Below are 13,378 nucleotides of genomic sequence, written 5' to 3' on the forward strand. Positions count from 1 at the left end.
CCTATGTCTCTGTGATCTCCTTTCATATCCTTCATTTGTAAACATGTGTCTTCCATCTGTCCTGCTTCTTCTACAAATTTATCTAAATTCCATCCTTTGCTTATAGCCCTCTTGATCAAATCCTAATTGGTTATGGTTTGAATACAATGTTCCAATATTCTTTCGTCGCATGTAGCTTCAAACTCACACGCATGTGCCTTTTCTCTCAGTCTCTTAAAAATAAATACCTGGCATGATGTTTGTTTTTCTTTGGCAAGTAATATTTATTTAATTTGTTCTTTAATACTTTATACTCATCTTCTCCTTCTTCATCTCTTAGGCTTCTTTCCAATCTTGATATGTCTTTTCCTCCATAAATAATTAGTGCATCCTTTTTATCTGCAGGTTCAGTTATCCTGAAATATCTAAATTCCCTCTCTATACTTTCCATCCATTCTTCCCAATGTTTTCCTGTGGATATCTTATCATCCGACTGTATAAACAGTTGTGATCGTAAATTTCTAGTTTCCGTTATTACCGTTATCTGCTGGGGCTCTCCTCGGTCCATAATCTCTATTTTATCAGTATCTTCTTTAAATTCTGTGTTCCGGTAAATTTTCTCTTTATTTACGCTGCTAAACACTGCTTTCTTCTTTGTTTTTTTATCCTCGTCGCCATTGAAAGATCGGAGTAAGACTTGATTGTTCAGATAGTAATTTAATAATGGCTGACAAATATACAATTGGTATCGCTGTAGCGACGTTACGTAACAAGTAATTGTCCCGAAGGTTTGTGCGTGACGTTCCCGGAATAATCGCAGATATTACAGATGCTTCAATCAAAACTTTACCTGTAGATCTTTGATAAATATTGTACCCATATGATTCGAGATAACCTAGTACAGTGACTAGTCCCAGCTGTGCGGTATGTATTGTAGTATTTACTGGTTACGTCAAATCTTATCAATTTGCTGCATCTTCTTCCATTGCAGCCGGTAAATAAACTCATCATAGATACCAGGAGTAAATTTTGTATATATGCCAGACGCGCGTTTCGTCTACAAAAGACTCATCAGTGACGCTCGAATCCAAAAGAGTTAAAAGGCCAAAAAAGTACGAAGTTGAAGAGCATTAAGGACCAGAATTCCTAAAATGATTCAAAAATCTAGATTTTCAAAACCTAGTTTCATATTGAAATAATGTTTTCAAAATTAAGTCAACGAAATGGCTCAGTACATGAGTAGGTTACTTAGGTCCAGAAACATTCGACAGAATTTTTTATTTTTTTGGCGATCAGATACCAACATCTGATATCTCTAATAACAGCTTGTTCAATGTTTTTAAATCTGTTATAAAATTGGTAAACATGTTTCATTCCGATTGCACTAAATACTTTTTTCTGATTAAAGACCAAATTTATTTAAAGATTCAAGAACTCAAGATTATTGGTCTTTTGATCCTAAAAAGTATTATTTTTTTTAAACCCGCTAAAAATCAAACGCAACAATGAAATTTTGTTTCGAGTATCGAAAATTATCTTCCAGTGTTTTTTTTAGAGAAAATTAAGGAAAAAAACTGCTTTCTGCACTTAAAATAAAGGCCAAACAAGCATATGCAACCGAACTTCAAAATAGTTGCGATAATGGATAATTTTTATGTTTTTTCTCATTCTTTACAAAACCGAATCTGACGTCATAGTGCAGGTTTGTCGTTATTTCACAAATATTGTAAATTAGTCGTTTGAAACACACTTTATAAACACAATTTAAGTAATGAATTATCAGAAAATACAAAAAAAATCATGGATGTATCAATATATCTTAGATCTTTTTATATACTGCACAAACTTTTAGAAGCACATTCTTTTGGAATGTAAAATTGTTCGAAATCTCATTATTCTCCTCTTATGTAGAGTTCATGTTTGGTCCTCCTTCTATCCGAACGTAGTAAGAGTGCACTTTCAGCAAAGCCTGTATAGACTGCATATTCATTTTAATGTAATCGAATTTGCATTTATTACGTAAATGTGTTTTCCAAAAAACACCATTTAAGATATAAGGTATAATTGCGATAAAATTGTATTATTCGAATTGTCTGTACAGGTTTCTAAAAAATATCTATTTCAACAAGTATCTCGATATTTATTAAGTTACAAACTGTTGCAAATTTCTGACAACTGTTTCTATCAATGGTTTAACATTGTTACATTGATAACAAGAATGTGTCCATAGTACACGGATGCCCCACTCGCACTATCATTTTCTATGTTCAGTGGACCGTGCAATAGGGGTCAAAACTTTAATTTGATTAAAATTAGAAAGATCATCTCATAGGGAACATGTGTACTAAGTTTCAAGTTGATGTAACTTTAACTTCATCAAAAACTACCTTGACCAAAAACTTTAACCTGAACTTCGCACTATCTATCATTTTCTATGTTCAGTGGACCATGAAATTGGGGTCAAAACTATAATTTGGCATTAAAATTAGACAGATCATACCATAAGGAACATGTGTACTAAGTTTCAAGTTCATTGGACTTCAACTTCATCAAAAACTACCTTGACCAAAAACTTTAACCTGAAGCGATTGGAAGCACAGACGGACGAACGGACGCACAGACGGTCGGACAGAGGCACAGACCAGAAAACATAATGCCCCTCTACTATCGTAGGTGGGGCATAAAAATGAATGCTCAAATGATTCAATATTATTATTTTTATCACATAAGTAACATATATCGTTTGACATTTGCATTATTTGCAATCTGTGTGCATTATATATATATTCCTGTATACACATTGCCATTTAAATTCTTTTACTTTTCTTTTAATATTTGAGATTTAGCCATTTTTTTTTATCAATTTATATACTCGTTATACAAATTTTCCCATTTTGTTAGACACTTGAGGGTCTCAGTTATGTTTATGTCTAACGGAATATATTTTAATGTCAAATCTTTGAGCTAAATGAATTTCTTATTTGTATTTTGAAATTAAAAGTTTTCATAAATATTGATTATATGACTTTTTAAAGTGCTTTGAACATCTTTTTTTTTAATATACAAGCGTTTTTGTGCAATGGTACTTTTAATTCGTGGGTATTCCGAAATGCAATTCCGTTAATCTTTTAGTTGTTAATATTTTTCATTACATTATTAAAAATCTATTTTAAGGGCAGCAACATACAAGGTAATATTTTGTTAGCTACCAGAAACCAAATTATTAATAAATATGTTTGTAGACGATACACACTGATTTAATGAAAATGAAATTTCTATTAAAAACTGTAGAATTATTAGACAAATATGAAAAAGCCTCGGGTTCTAAAATTTATTAAGAAAAGATAGAGGGAATACAGATTGTCGCAAAAAAATGCAAACGGCCTACTTTTAAAAAGATAAACTGGACAACAGATAAGATAATAGCACTTGGTAATCCCCATGGTTATAACGTTGGTAATGACAAAATTTGGAAATCAATATAAGAGAAGGTACAAAACTGTGTACCACTCTAGAAGAGAAGAAATAACTTACTCTGGAAAAGTACTTATTGTTGAATATTTAACTATTTCAGTGTCTGGTTATGAACTAAAAAATAAAGGTATACCTGCAAAATACAAAAAAAAGAAGATTTGGATAAGATAACGTTGGATTTTATTTGGGATGGCAAAGTTTACAAGTTAAAATGGGATCATGGAAATGGTTAACTTGGATAAAAAGTGATTATATCAAATCGTTATATTCGATAATACACAAGCCATAGGGTGTGTTTAACGAAATAGATGTAAAGAAACAGCGATTATTAAAAAAACAACATATTTTAATTTTAGGCAAATCTTTATTTTTTAAAAGTGGTAAAAAGCATTACAACAGCTTGTGTGTTCGAGTAGGTTGCTATCGTTCCATATAATTGTATGAACTTCAAGATAACCTGTGATATATACATCTCTTTTTGTTGTGTTGATCCCTCCCTGTGACGCTGAGTTCGTGATTGCATGTTCCTCTCGTCCATTCATCCGTTGTTTTTCTGCGGTTTACTTGTTATTATGTACTATTATATTAAAATTTTATGTATTTTTCTGTGTTGAGTATTCTTGCGTTTGTATTTACTGTACTGATATCACGCAGTTGTTATCCTTGTCATATCAACTGAAAATTTAGCTGGCAATGAAACCAGGTTCAACCAACCATTTTTAACAAAATGTCCTTTACCAAGTCATAAATATGTCAGTTGTTATCAAATAGTCCGTTTCTATGTGTTGGTGCTTGTTTTTGTTATAGTTCAGTGTATATGTTGCTTCATTGTTTTCCTATTATAGCTTTTAGTCTCTTACCGATCAAGTCGAAGGGGATTTTAGGTTTGCACTCTGTCCGTCTGTATATCTGTTAGTCTGTATGAGTACCATCAGTTCTGCAAATCAGTTTTCCCGCTTTTATCTTCCTGCTTGAAGATATTGGTTAGATATTTGGAATACAGTTTTATCATGACAAGTTTCAGATCAAATTTGCATTTTTTTTTCGGTCTTATGCTTTTTGTGCAGAGTTATGGTCCTCGGCTTAGAAAATTAACTCAAACAATCAGTTTTCCACACTTTTTTTCGTCATGCATGAAGATATTGATTTGATGAATGGTATATATCTTTATCATGACAAGTGACAGACCAAGCCCGGATTTCGTTCTGGTCTGATGAACTTGTGCAGAATAATGGTACTTGTTCTTAAAATTTTCACTGAAATGATCAGTTTCCTCACTTCTTTTGTCATTGAAGGATCATTCAAATTAACTAGGTTTTTTTAAATGTGGAGAGGTAGAAATCATCCCTTCCTTTGAAATATCTGTTTCACATAACCACAATCCTGTCGTCTTTTCCCCTAATATGAATCACCGAACTCGCCTGTATCACCACATTTGCACTGCATGATCAACACGACAACTGCTACTAGTGGACATGAAATGCCTACCCAGCCGGAGCTTCCCCGAAATTATTGGTGTTGTGTTGCTCAGTCTTTTGATCAATATTCAATGTCGTGTTTTGTATACCATTGAATGTCGTTTGGTCTATTTTCGTTTTTTTTTTGCCATCGCCTAGTCAGTTTATTTTTAACCTTTTTAGTTTGAATATCACTTTGCAATGTATCAACTTTGTTTATGATCTTTATGATATAAAACTTTCAGCAACCTTTTAATTTCAATGGAAATCACGTTGTATGGGATAGTTTTATCAAGTTTACTTTAATACCTAATTTCACTTTCTATTTGCAATTATTTACAATAATCACTTTCTGTTTGTACTTCCGTACTTCTTTGTATTGTTTAATCCTGATTATGGTGCAATAGTCTAAAATAAGTTTGAGTATACGTTACTATTTTGACTCAACCATTGTGTTCCATATTTCATTGTAGTATATAAATATATGATTATAAATAAAGGCAACTGTAGTATACCGCTGTTCAAAACTCATAAATCCATGGACAAAAAACAAAATCGGGTAACAAACTAAAACTGAGGGAAACGCATTAAATTAAAGAGGAGAACAACGACACAACATCAAAATGTAACACACAGAAACGGACTAAGCATAAGACAAAATCCTTTTTTTTTAACGATAAATTTTTTTATTGCACATTTCTCTGCTGTTTAACAAATTACTCGACTCACAGCATTCAGCCGGGTATCCCTGTAAATTAGTTACTGTTTAACCAGGGAGATTATACAGTTAATTTATATTTGTATATATATGAATTATGATTAGTTATTATAAATACAATACATTGATTTTAACAATTTGTCAACTTAGTTTTGTGGAGGTCATTATTATGTAACGTAAATACGGACTTTGTACTATCTATTGTCCGATGTTAGTTATAATTTAATCATTGACCTTAATCTTAATCAAAATATTCCCGTGAAAATTGAGATGATCAAATGAATGAAGGATAGCACGTGAAATGATTTCAACAGCAAAGGATCTCAACTGAGTATTTCTAATGGTGAGTTTTGTTATATTTCCATTGAATTATGATAGATTGATCAAGAAGGAATCTTTTTTATCCTGAAATATTAGATATTATCCAGTAATTAGACAGTAGACAGTACAGGGTCAAAAAGCATGTTCTACAGGTAAACATTGACCATACGTCACATTTAAACATCTTAAAATGAAACCTTTGTTTACATTTGAGTTTTTCTACATGATATATATAATAATTCAGAAGAATGATCATGCGCAATAATCAATATGGTTATTATATTTTTTTATAAATATCATTCAAAAATCTACTTGTTGTTTTATCAAGAAGTTTCATATTTTCATAATGTTGTTTAAATTCCAATTTAAATATTCTATAGACATCAACATTTTTTGGTTTATTCTCTGATGCATATGTAGCTTTATGAATAGAAAATATTAAAACAGTGAGAAATAGATTAATGTCATAATAGTTTTTATCATATATTGTGTAGCCTAGTATTAGATTTTTGAAGGTGATTATCTGTGTTCCCATTTTTATTTTATCAAGGACTATTTTGACTTTTTCCCCAATTGTTTTTAAAGTATTTGCATGTAATGAGAAAGTGTTCATAGTTTTCTGATTGGTTGCAGATGTGGCACTGGTCATCACTTTTCAGTTGCCAGATGTACAATAGTTTTTTTTTACAAGGAAGTATATAATGAAGTAACTTCCACCTGAATATTTTTAGTTTGTTTACTTGTAAACTATTAAATATAAAGTTAAGCATTTTATATAAATAGCTTGATGAATCTATTATTAAATTGTGTTTTCCACTTTAGAAAGCCAATTGGTGTTTTTTCCTCTATATAACATGAGTTAATGCTTTTATAAGTTTCATTTGATGGAAGGTTTTCAATGCTGCTCAATTTTGTATTATTTTGTTTTTTTAAGTATAACTTTTTATCTGTTTTAACTTTAGTAAAGAATGGTTTATCTGATTTCAATATCATTCATCATTTTTTTGGTATTCCAGCTTTTATTCTAGATAGTTCTGATATCCAGTTAGATTTGAGGGTCAAATTATCTAATACTGCCTTTTTTGATATATTTCCTGCTTCGTCTAGTATATCATTAATAAATAGTATTCCATTTGTTATCCAATGTGAAAATATTAAACATTTGTTTTGAAATTTTATATGTTTATTGCCCCAAATGTATTGTTGTCTTAGATTAATAAAATTTGAACTGTTGGTTTTGATTTCAGAGATATTTTTTGTTATCCTAAACCAACTTTTGACTATTTCTAAAAAGAAAAGAGGGATTGTTGTACTGAGTTTTGGGATTGCTTTTATGTTACCCGGATTCATGTTAAATAAAGAAAAGTTTTCTCCAAGTCTATTAAAAAAAAGAGGGGAATGACTTTCCAGTTTGCAAAGTGTGTTGATGTTAAACGTTTAACCCAGGATACTTGTATAGCTGATAGAAAATCATCAATATTGATCATTTTCAGGCCTCCTTCCAAGTAATCTTTACATAGCGTGATTCATTTAACTTTTTTTTTACTGAGTTTTGGGATTGCTTTTATGTTACCTGGATTCATGGTTAGAAAAGAAAAGTTCTCTCCAAGTCTATTAAAAAAAAGAGGGGAATGACTTTCCAGTTTGCAAAGTGTTGTAACGTGTACACAGGGTAAGCGTGTCTATTTCTATCTAGAATGTGTTCGTTACCAGTTTGATACTGGATCCAAAATTGTTCTATTTACAAAATATATAACAAACAATCTTTGTTCAAATATTTACGTCAATGAACCAAAATATGTACAACTGCTCTTTGCAATCTTTAATAAACTATCTATACATATTCTACTCAAAATATATACACTGGTACAAATTTGTACTATTACCAATTTGTCCTGGGTCAGGAACAAACTTGTCCTCCTGGTACAATAATGCACCCTACAAGTTTACACACTTGTCTTTGTTCCTCTGGTACAATTATGTACTTTACAAGGTGGTCACACAGACTCACACTTGTCCTATACGGTACAATACGGTTCAACTTGTAAACGTACAAGTCCGTATTTCTAACAGGCACCAACCTGTTCTTTATTACACTTAGTAATATTAACACAATATCTAATATATCATGTATATATAAGAGACAGCGATCTCGAATATAAACGTACCGTACCTTGGTCTTATGTCTCCGAAGACTTATGACAATCGACCCTGAGCTAGGATTCTCTCCTGCTTATATACCCCGATGGGAGCTGTACCATTCTTGAAGGAGGGGTGTTCTGACAAAGTGTCTCATCACTAGTATCTGAGTTTCCTAAGGAATACCCCTTTACATTTGACCTGACCCAAAGTTTACCCGCGAAACATCCAAATCTTTACTATGTTTATTAAAGTATCATATAAATATATAAAATAAGGCTTCTGCCGAACTGTAACCAATGTAAACAATTTAAACTTAGATACAAAATCATCACAGTGTGTTGATGTAGATACATTATAAATTTCTAAAATCCACCCATTATTTAGCATGCAGCCTTTAATATTCTTATATAATGTTTTATCCATTTAATAAATGAGTTTGGTAGACCAAATTGTATAAGGGCTTCATACATAAAGTTCGATTCTAATGAATCAAAAACTTTTGAAAAGTCAATAAAGAGTAATGCACCATCTATGTTAAAAGTTTCAGCATAGTCTATAATGTCTTGGATTTGGCGTATATTAAAACCAATATATTTATTTTTGATATATCCATTTTGATCTCTATTAATTATTTTCAGCAGTATTGGTTTTAAGCGCTGGGCTTTTGCATATGCAATGAGTTTAGTATCTACATTTGATAGCGTAGTTGGTCTAAAGTTATCCAGTGAATTAACTCATCATAGATACCAGAACTAAATTTAGTAAACGCCAGACGCGCGTTTCGTCTACAAAAGACTCATCAGTGACAAAGGGTCTTTTTTTTGTAAATTAAAGAGATTATACATATCTTTTGTACGGATGTTAGTTTTCCTTCTTCATAGCATTTATTAAAAACTTCAACTGTAAATTCTTTTAAATTACTCCAAAAAGAGCGATAAAATTCTACGCTTAGCCCATCTATTCCTGGAAATTTATTTAATTTCATGTTGAACATTGCTTTAGTGCATTCTTCTATTGTTAAGGGGACCCCCAAGGAATCACTTTCTTTTTCTGATAGTTTGTGATCAATGTTGGTTTCATTTATATAATTTTTTATATCATTTAAATTTGGAGAAGTGCTTTTATATAAATTTTCATAGTTTGATCTTTCTATGTTTAGGATTTCTGCGTAGTCTGTTACTATTTTCCCTTGTTTATTTTTGAGCGCTGTAATGCTTTTTTTTTGTTTGTCTAGATTTTTCGAGGCATAGGAAATATTTTGTATTTTTCTCTCCTTCTTCTATCCATTGTACTCTAGATCTTATTTTCAATGATTTTAATTTCTTTTTTGATAATTTGGCTTGCATTTGTTTTATCATTTAGCTTTCTTCATTTTATTTTTAAATTTTGGATATCATTTTTATTTTCAGATGATCCTTGTTTGCAGTAAGAAAGTGTTGCAGTTCTATTTCTGATTTAAATATATCCCAGAGTGTTTTTAAATTTTTGGTAAGTATTTGGTTTTTTTTATAGTTTTTGATTCAGTTATTTATGAGGTCAATATATTTTTGCTCTTTAACATGTTTAAGTATACTATTGTTTATTTTAAAGAAGCTCCTGCCTCTTTCTTCTGAATTTTGTCTAACTTCTGGTGATCAGTGTATGAGATCATAGCGGGTCGAATATCTGCTTTCATAACATGCGGTCTTATATCAGGAATAATCAAAAAGAAGTCAATTCTGCTTGCTATATTTGTATCCTTTTTCCTTCTCCATGTGAACTGACTAGTTTTTGGATTAAGTTCTCTCCGTATATCTGTTAAATTATTTTTCTTTATTATTTTTTTTAAACTATTTACTGGTTTGTAGTTTCTAGGGAGGATATTAGTTCTTCTATCACTAATTGAGAGAGTTTCGTTCATGTCACCTCCTAATATAAGAATACCCAAACGATTGTTTTCAATTATATTTTGAACCTTTTTAAAAAATTTGTTTCTGTTTTTGTGTTGATTTGGAGCATATACATTTATTAGAGTAAACATATTGCCATTTATTTCTATGTTAATCAAAATTATTCTACCTTCATTATCCTTTATCTCGTTTATTGTTTTACGTTTTAAATTATGTTTGACAAAGATTGAAACACCTCTTGATTGTGTGTTACCATACCTATGAAACGTTTTGCCATCAAACTCATTATTTATTGTTTGTTCAATATTTTCTATAAAATGTGACTCTTGAATGAAAAGAATGTTACATTTTTATACGACCGCAAAATTTGAAAAATTTTTCGTCGTATATTGCTATCACGTTGGCGTCGGCGTCGTCGTCGTCGTCGTCGTCGTCGTCGTCGTCGTCGTCGTCGTCGTCGTCCAGCGTCCGAATACTTTTAGTTTTCGCACTCTAACTTTAGTAAAAGTGAATGGAAATCTATGAAATTTTAACACAAGGTTTATGACCACAAAAGGAAGGTTGGTATTGATTTTGGGAGTTTTGGTCTCAATATTTTAGGAATTAGGGGCCAAAAAGGGCCCAAATAAGCATTTTCTTGGTTTTCGCACTATAACTTTAGTTTAAGTGAATAGAAATCTATGAAATTTTGACACAAGGTTTATGACCACAAAAGGAAGGTTGGGATTGTTTTTGGGGGTTTTGGTTCCAACAGTTTAGGAATTAAGGGCCAAAAAAGGGCCCAAATAAGCATTATTCTTGGTTTTCGCACAATAACTTTAGTATAAGTAAATAGAAATCAATGAAATTTTAGCACAAGGTTTATGACCACAAAAGGAAGGTTGGGATTGATTTTTGGAGTTGAGGTCACAACAGTTTATGAATTAGGGGCCAAAAAGGGGCCCTATTAAGCATTATTTTTGGTTTTTACACCATAACTTTAGTATAAGTAAATAGAAATCTATGAAATTTAAACACAAGGTTTATAACCATAAAAGGAAGGTTGGGTTTGATTTTGGGAGTTTTGGTCCTAACAGTTTAGGAATAAGGGGCCCAAAGGGTCCAAAATTGAACTTTGTGTGATTTCATCAAAAATTGAATAATTGGGGTTCTTTGATATGCCGAATCTAACTATGTATGTAGATTCTTAATTTTTGGTCCCGTTTTCAAATTGGTCTACATTAAGGTCCAAAGGGTCCAAAATTAAACTTAGTTTGATTTTAACAAAAATTGAATCCTTGGGGTTCTTTGATATGCTGAATTTAAAAATGTACTTAGATTTTTAATTATTGGCCTAGTTTTCAAGTTGGTCCAAATGGGGGTCCAAAATTAAACTTTGTTTGATTTCTTCAAAAATTGAATAAATGGGTTCTTTGATATGCCAAATCTAACTGTGTATGTAGATTCTTAATTTTTGGTCCAGTTTTCAAATTGGTCTACATTAAGGTCCAAAGGGTCCAAATTAAACTAAGTTTGATTTTAACAAAAATTAAATTCTTGGGCTTATTTGATATGCTTTATCTAAATATGTACTTTGATTTTTGATTATGGGCCCAGTTTTCAAGTTGGTCCAAATCAGGATTCCATATCAAGTATTGTGCAATAGCAAGAAATTTTCAATTGCACAGTATTGCACAATAGCAAGAAATATCTAATTGCACAATATTGTGCAATAGCAATTAATTTTCAATTGGAGTTATCTTTCATTGTATAGAATAGTAGTTGATAATATATGTTGGAAATTTGCCAGACATGACTATGATGTCATTTTCTATTTTTATTTGCCAATAACTTTATGTAAATAACTTCATTGGAAATTTGCCAATATAAAATGTTGCTGATGAAGCTTTTTTTCCTTATCTTATCTAAAATGTTTTAGATAATGTATGTTGGAAATTTGCCAGACATGATTATGATGTCATTTTCTATTTTTATTTGCCAATAACTTTATGTAAATAACTTCATTGGAAATTTGCCAATATAAAATGTTGCTGATGAAGTTTTTTTTATTGTTTTATACAATAAACAATGTATATTCACTTTTACTACCAACCAATCTTTACCATTCAGTGATAACAAGCACTTTATTTTACATTTTAATATTTTATGATGTATTTAAAAGAGTAGTTATTGTTGCAAACTCCATTAGAAATTTGAATTGATATCAGTTTTGGAAAAAGGGAAACGGGGATGTGAAAAAAGGGGGGGGGGGTTAAATTTTTCTCATTTCAGATTTCATAAATAAAAAGAAAATTTCTTCAAACATTTTTTTGAGAGGATTAATATTCAACAGCATAGTGAATTGCTCAAAGGCAAAAAAAACCTTTTAAGTTCATTAGACCACATTCATTCTGTGTCAGAAACCTATGCTGTGTCAACTATTTAATTTTAGATTTAAATAAGAAGAAATCTTTAATTGATTTGTAAAATCTTGACATTTGTTTTGTGTAAAAAAACCCATGTAATGTCAAAAATTTGATCACAATCCAAATTCAGAGCTGTATCACGCTTGAATGTTTTGTCCATACTTGCCCCAACTGTTCAGGGTTCGACCTCTGCGGTCGTATAAAGCTGCGCCCTGCGGAGCACCTGGTTGATTTTTTGTCCATAATAGTAATCTTTCTCTTTTGCCTTTTTGGCCTAATCCTTGACAGTTTAGTGATATCATATGAAGATTTTCACCCATTGTTGAGTTTTAAAGTTTAAATGTGTAGTTGATATCAAAACTACATTTAGAAGGAGACATATTTGTTTTTACCGCATATTCAGAAAGTACGTCATTAAATGTTTGGTTTCATTTATCTGTTCCCATACATTAGATTTTACTATTGCTTTTTTTGCCATAATTTGATACAATAAATATATAATAAAAAAACAGATATTTTTTTATATCATGTATAATAATTTCATTTTTTTATTTATTTTTAGGTTTGTTATTTTAACAGTATAAAGAGATTGTAGGACCATGTACATAATGTAGGAGTTTACCATGCTTAAAATAATTACGGAAATAATCGAAATAATCATAGTTTGCATAATCATTGCTTGCATTTTTATACAGAGTATCATGTTGGATGATGATATTTGACTTGTGAAGAATTGACAAAAGATTGTTATATTGTGGATTAAATGGGACATTTGAAATATTCCTAATGTGTGGATTACATGAGATATCCAAATGTTGTTTACGTGATGTAAAATAGGACTATGTATAGGTTCTACTAATATAAGGATTCAAATGGACGGATAATTTGTTATAGAGCAAGGATGTACCATGGAGAGGTTGTTATGGATAGCTATTGAGATAAACAGAGAAATTGAAGTCAGATAGATGTGGATTAATGAATTGATATTCATCA

At 30.9% G+C, this 13,378-nt stretch overlaps 1 long non-coding RNA gene across 1 annotated transcript; it reads left to right on the forward strand.

The window, feature by feature from the left end:
- Positions 1–5,867: 5,867 nt before the first annotated feature.
- Positions 5,868–13,378, forward strand: LOC143070763 (uncharacterized). The gene is made up of 3 exons (XR_012976686.1): positions 5,868–5,971; positions 9,501–9,579; positions 12,948–13,378. It is a non-coding gene; the product is annotated as an uncharacterized LOC143070763 (long non-coding RNA).

The sequence above is a fragment of the Mytilus galloprovincialis genome, chromosome 4, assembly GCF_965363235.1.
Source record: "Mytilus galloprovincialis chromosome 4, xbMytGall1.hap1.1, whole genome shotgun sequence".
NCBI lineage: Eukaryota > Metazoa > Mollusca > Bivalvia > Mytilida > Mytilidae > Mytilus > Mytilus galloprovincialis.